Source organism: Hibiscus syriacus, unplaced genomic scaffold (assembly GCF_006381635.1).
Source record: "Hibiscus syriacus cultivar Baekdansim isolate YM2019G1 unplaced genomic scaffold, ASM638163v2 tig00110346_pilon, whole genome shotgun sequence".
NCBI classification, from domain to species: domain Eukaryota; kingdom Viridiplantae; phylum Streptophyta; class Magnoliopsida; order Malvales; family Malvaceae; genus Hibiscus; species Hibiscus syriacus.
In genome coordinates this window covers 1,700,596-1,707,982 of record NW_024062697.1, presented here as the reverse complement: position 1 = coordinate 1,707,982, position 7,387 = coordinate 1,700,596, and positions in this window count along the sequence as shown.

Genomic DNA, 7,387 nt, shown 5'->3' with positions numbered 1-7,387 from the left:
TAGGTCCTTCTCGTTTGTAATGCCTTTGTTTTAAGCCATTGAATGAAATTTTGATCTTTTCATTTAGAGTTCATTATTTGTATTATGTTGTATTTTAGTCCTCATAGGTTCATTTTATATTTGTTTGTATAGTTTAATTTTTTACTACTGATTTCACTTATTATTCACTCTAGTCCTCCGTATGTACCAAAATATAAAAATGGTTAAATTTATGTTTTAAACCTTATGTTTAGCCTTGTATTCACTTTGGTCATTATCTTTGATTTAGTGTTTAAGGTTTGGGGTATATTACTTGTTTAATCCATGCAACTTTGCCTTCTTTAGGATTTAATCCTTGTTGGTTGCATAATTTTTCTTTCATTTTCATTTTTACTACGTATATATGTAGATATATTTACGTATACGTGTTTATTATTATATTATATTCATGTATATTTTATATATTAATTGTTTATGTCTTCAATGATTTTCTTATTACTTTATTATGTATTAGATGTGAACGTTACAATATATTACAATACATATATATTTGGTTGATGTTTTATGACACAATTTCTATATGTATTTTGTTTTTTTAGAATCAATATTATGAAGGATTGTGAAATGCTTATTCCAAGTCGGGATGAATACTTTACTCTCTAAAGAATTTATTCTTCTTATGAGTTTTAGCAAATAACCCCTGGGATACAAATGCCTTACACCTTCGTAGGGATTTATTCCTCGTATGGGTACAAGGAAGTGAATCCCCTCGAATTGAACTCGATCCATTTATGCTTGTAACGGGTTAGGATTGAGGATTTGCTAGTTCAAGGGAGCACTGACATCAAGGACAATTCAAGTACCATTTCCTCATAGAGTCGAAAGCATGCATGTAGTGAACCGTAGAATGGTCACCCTAGGTATAGCTAGAGCTGGGTATACGGGATACCCACCCGTTTAGCCCGCGGGTTTTGATGGTGCGGGCTTAAACGGATCAGTTTAAAAAGCCCGCAATCATAAACGGTCTTGAATTCTAAGGCCCATAACTCGTACCATTTAACCCGCGGGCTAACGGGCTTACCAATGACCCATTAAATAACAACAATTTTAAATTCTTTAAATGCACTAAAAAATAATATTCTAACTTGCTACACCTTTAAAAAAGGATCCAACAATTTGAAAAGGAAGATAGCGGCAAAAAACAGGGAAGTCTCAATATAAGTTATATAACATGGTCCACATTAAATGGTTGTATTTTCAGCAACAAACACGGTCTAATTAAATGGATGTATTTTCAGCAGCAAACGTAGTAATATATTCACTTTCATTCTTTGCACCTGATTACACGAGTAATATATTCACATGAGGAGTGGGCTCCTTATTCATTCTCAAGGATCCAACCATAACACCAATAACACCAATAACACCATAACACCAAAAGTCAATTACACTATTAATCTGAAAAGAAAGTTAGCAGCAAAAAATGATCCACAATAACACCATAACACCAAAAGTCAATTAAACTATTAATCTGAAAATGAAGTGGCTAAATAACACCATAACACCAAAAGTTCATTACACTATTAAGTCTCAATAAGTCTCAAGATAAACAAGTAAATAAATAACACCATTAAGTCTCAATAAGTCTAAAATAAATAACACCATAACACCATTAAGTCTCAATAAGTCTAAAATAAATAACACCATAACACTAATAAGTCTCAATAAGTCTAAATAAAATCAACATCAATAATATTCAATGTTTTTTGAATCCTTGGATGTAGTTGAATCTTCCATTTTTCAATCACCGGAGACTTGTCCACTTCATCGACAATATAAGAAAAATATTTTCTTCTCAATCCCCCAATCTTCCAAGAATTCATACACAGTTTTGGCTAATTCAACACCAGCGTGTAGAGGAGGCAAATGACAGAAATTAATAATTTTACTATTAAGTTTCCAATCTTCATCAACAAAATTTACAGTTAAAGAAATATAACCCTCTATAGTACATGAAGTCCACAAATCAAATGTTAAACATATTCTACTACAAACTTTAGACAACACTTCTTTCAACTTTCTTTTTTCATGCTCATACATATTGGTCACAAATATAGTAGCAGCACGCCTAGAAGGCACTTTAGTGTAAGGATTTAAATATTTCAGCAACTGTCTAAACCTTCCATGTTCAACAAAAGAATATGGAAGATCATGCTCTTAGCATCATGGTTATCATATCATTCACTACCTTTTGATCAATTTTTTAGCTCTTAATTTTCCAGCTTGATCAAACATAAGTTTACCAACATCAATTTCACCAAACCCTTTTGTCTTTAGCTTACAACCATCAACATGACGAATTAAACTTGAAGTTCCATTTAAAGTCCCACCCCCAGCAAGCTCTCTTGCACATATCTTGCACCTAGCTCTCCTTTTCCCATCTTTATCAGGATGTTTATCGAAATAATTCCACACAGAAGAAGTAAGAGTCCTAGACCTCTTATTTGATTTTGTTGGTTCAGTTGATTCATTATGTTCATGTACATTTTCTTCATTAGTTTTTATTCCAATATCATCAACCATACCAAACTTTCATATAAGGGGTCACTAGAGAAATCCATAGTTCAACAAACATAGTTATAGCTGTAACAATCAATTGACCAAACTAGAACCAGAACTAGATTTGACATATTAGTCAAGCAATCACATTATACCATGAAAAAAATTAAAAATAAAATCAATATAAGAAAATCAAGAACACACATAAGCACTATAAGCATAACAATTAACAAACAAAGAACAAAATCTCAAGAACACACACAAGTACTATAAGAATAACAATTAAACAGAGAACAAAAACTCACTACGTGGGTTGAGGAAGGTGTTGTTCTGACGGACTTGTGATTGAAAAGATGTCTAGGTTGTTCGTGGTTACGGAGAAGACATCAGCGGCGCTGGTTATTGGCTAATGAGGAGACACAAGCGTTGATAGTGGTTCATGTGGAGGAGCCACGATGCTGGTTTAGGTTCGTGGTGAGGAGATCCAGCACTGGTTCGAATCGACGATGTTGTGCCACTGGTTCGTGAGAGACTGAGAGTGAGAGTGTGAATTGGATTTGGGGGCTTTCTTCAGTTGTTTGCTTCAGTGTGAATTAGGAACGTTTACTCGTAGGGTTTTGAAATGTGAATGGGGTTGTGGGCATTTGGGCTTCATACTTTAAAATTGCATATCATCAAATTAAAATGTGAATTGGGCTTCAGACTTCAATGCATATAAAATGTGAATTGGGCTATGGATAAAATGCACATAAAACATGAATTAGGTTAAACGTGAATTGTCTTCCGTAAAACATAAAATAAATTGAAAAAAATTAAATTAAGTAGGCTACCCGCGGAGTCCGTGGGTATACCCATTAAACCCACGAGTTTACGGGCTAATAAGCCCGTAATTTAAACGAGCTTTATTTTTTAAGGCTCGAAGCCCGCATGGGTCGCGTGTTATACGGGTAGCCCGCAGGCCTTAGCCCATATACCTGGCTCTAGGTATAGCCATACCGAACCTCTATCCATCAGTAGGTACTAAAATAAGCGTACACGAATGAAGAACGACTATGAACCTTTACATTTTGCTTTAAATTCATATAATAGATTTCTTTTCGAATGAGTGAACTAGATACTGTGCAGATAGGATTATTTTCTTGAAATAAATTATTTTGGGTAGAAAGCAAGCCCGGGTAGGATTGTTATCTAATGAAAGCATGCTCGGGTAGATACCATGATTGGGTAGGTATTTATCTTTAAATAACATCTTTTAACTCTATCGACTATCTTACCTGTACTAACTCGTTTCTTCTCTCTTTTTTTGTCATTTTTCATCTATTTTTTTGCATTGCATCATCATGACATAATGTGAAAATGTTGATCCACAAGGGGATATTCAAGTGAAAATTTTCAAAAGGAGAGATAAAAGTTTTCAATCAAGCAGTCGAGTACACAGACATGCAACGAGGGCTAAAAAAATTTCGGAGAGTAGAAGAAGGAACTTGCTCGAAGATCATGCAACATTCGAGACTGTAAAGATGATCCATTGATCCGATGAGTAATCCAGTAGTAGAATCTTATCTACGATTTTTCCATCGCTAATTACCAATGAGTGGTGCATGACTTCAGCTCTGCATGGGGCATTAACTGAGATAACTTATAGACCACTTGAGAGGCATAATTTTCAAGGACGACGCCCCAAGACAATGTATTGACCCATTTCAGACTTAGCATACTAGAGAAATCATGTCTGTAAAATATACTATCTTGTAATGTGAAGACTTTTATCTCTGGTGAAAATTATTCTATGATATTCATCGTTGGGATCAACATTTTTTTGCATCTGCATCTTTGCATTTTGAACCTGCATTCCATTTATTTAAGCGTTTTCACAAGCATCATTCATAAAAACATAGGGACTAATTCATCGAGGATTCGATGAAGTCACTACAAGAAATTTTTATTGTTGTGACAAATTTAATTTTTTCAAAATTATTTTTGTCACTATTAATAGTTTTTTGTGACAAAATAAATAATCGTCACATTAAATTAAAAAAGTTATACAATTATGACAAAAACTAAAATCGTCATAATTTGTCACAATTAGCAAACATGTGTAACATATAGTGACAAAATAAATTTTATTACGATTTTTTATTACAAATGTTTCCCTCCAATTTTTTGGCGCCAAATTAAAGTCATATAGTAACAATTTTTGTAACTAAAAGTTTTATTAACTATGATAGAAAAAATTGTCACAACAAATAATGAGATTTAAATTTGTTGTGACAAATTTCGTTTGTAATTATATATTTTAATTGTAGTGACAAAATGTATAGTCACAAATGATTATCTCCAATTTTTGGTACAAAAACTAAATCATATAGTGACACGTTTTGTAACTATAAGCTATAATTATTGTTATAAAAAAGTTATCACAAAAAATAATGAGATTCAAGCTTTTAGTGAAAAACAATGTTTGTTGTTATATATTTTAATTATAGTGACAAAATATATTGTCATGAAGATTTCCCTCCAAAATTTTTGGCACGAAAAAAGTCATATAGTGATAAATTTTGCAACTATAGTTTTTAATAAATATTACAAAAAAATTGTCATAAGAAATAATAATATTCACGTTTTTCTGACAAATTATATTTTTAGTTATAAATTTTAATTATAGTGATAATATATATTGTCATAGCTATTTTTCTCCAATTTTTTTTGTTTCAAAAAGTTATATTGACAAATTTTTGTAATTATAATTTATAGTTATTATTATAAAAAAAAGTATCACATCAAATAATAAAATTTAAGTGTTTTGTAATCAATTATTTTTGTATTTATAGATTTTAATCAGAAAAATTATACCATCACAAAATGTTTTCCTATTTTTTGGTGTTGAAGTTCCGGTTTCACTGTGCAATGAACGATTTGAAGAAAAGCAAGTAGAGAGAGAGAATTAGGGATTTTAAATTAGGGGAAATTGAAATTATGTAAGAGGCTCAAGTGATGACCCGACCCTTAAATGATATTTTAGTTACATTGAGTTAAAAAAAATTATATATATGATATATAATGGTTTTTTACTTGTAACAGACTTCTAATTCAAAATTACATTTAATATGTATATTACGGTTTTCACTTGTATTTAGATTTTAATATTTTTTAGTAAATTTTTTATTATTTGAAGTAGATAATTTTTTTAGATGAATTGTAATCGATAATAATTATTAAATTAAAATATATATAATTTATTTTTTTAATGTTTAAACTTGATACCTACATAGATTAGTATAATCAACATAAAATTTAAGGACAATATTTTAAGCTATGTACAAAAGGGGATAAGTAAATAACTATACTTAATGTGATCCTTAAACTTATTAAAAAATCTAACATTGTCCTTTCCCCTACGATTTTCTTCATTGACCGTTACCGTATTAATGTGGCACTTTACGATATTAACATGAAAATTTACTATGCTAATGTAGTAGTCCAAGGTGACTAGTGACTTGGCTGATTACGTGATAGATTGACTAAATTGATTTTTTATTGAGTTCGAGGGATAAATTAATTTTTTCCCTAAAAAGTTCTTTATTTTTTAGAAAACATTATTTTAAATTTTAAATATATAAAAAATAAATATAAAAATACTAAAAACAAAAATTAAATTACTAGAAAATTAAAAAAATATATATTAACCAAAGTAGGAAAAATTTATTATTAATTTTCTTTTCGAGATCAAGTTTAGATGAAATTTACTTCCCTCTATTATGTTATATTCACTACAATGTTTTTCTTAGTTGTATAACTATTTTTAATAGTTTTTTTATTATAGAGTTTCATGATAATTTATAAACACATTTTAATTTTATAAAATTTAAGTTTTATTTTTATAATACTCTACAATATTTATTTAATTAAATTTTATAAAAATTAGAGGTAAAAAGGTTAGGTTTATATAAAATATTTTTGTATTTTTGTATCTTTATTTTTATATTTATTTTATTTGATTATTTTTATATTTTAAATATTTTAAATATTTTTTATTTTATTTTTGAAAAAAATCAAATAATCCATTGAACAATTTTTGGAAAAATCAAATTGGCTATTGAACTTGACCAAAAAACAAATTTAGCCCATCTACCACATCATCAGCCACGTCACCAACAATCGTGTATTGTAAAGTGTCACGTCAACATCGTAAAGTGTCACGTTAATATCGTAACGGTTAACAATTGATTAAAGTGTCACATTAATTGGTTTTTTTCTAAGTTTAAGGGTCATATTGAATACAACAATAATTCAAGGGCCACATTGATTTTTTTTAAAAAAGAACAACAAGTTAGGTATGTTTTTGTTGCAATTTAATATAAATTAAAGAAATAAAATAAAGATTATTCGGGTACCCGTATATTATGGGCCAAGATATGGACCTAGTTTTTGAGACCCGAAAATCTCAAATACCTAAAAATGCAAGTAACTGATATGAACATCCATAACTAACACATAAGATGAAAAACCATGTATTAAATAAAATTTATATGTCATATTATTAAGTATAGTTAGATATTTAAAATTTATTATTTTAATTTTTATTAATTATAATACACCAAAATTTAACCATAAATTGTATTTAATACACAATTTTCATATACTATTTTTTATCATTTGTACTAATACATGATTTGATTGATATTATTATATTTATTAGTTTATTTTATATTTTAATATTGTATGAATCTTATCATGTTCTCAATGTTATGATTTAATTATTATTATTATTATTATTATTATTATTATTATTATTATTATTATTATTATCTTAAAAGGATATCAAAAGATCCTCCGATTAATAATAATA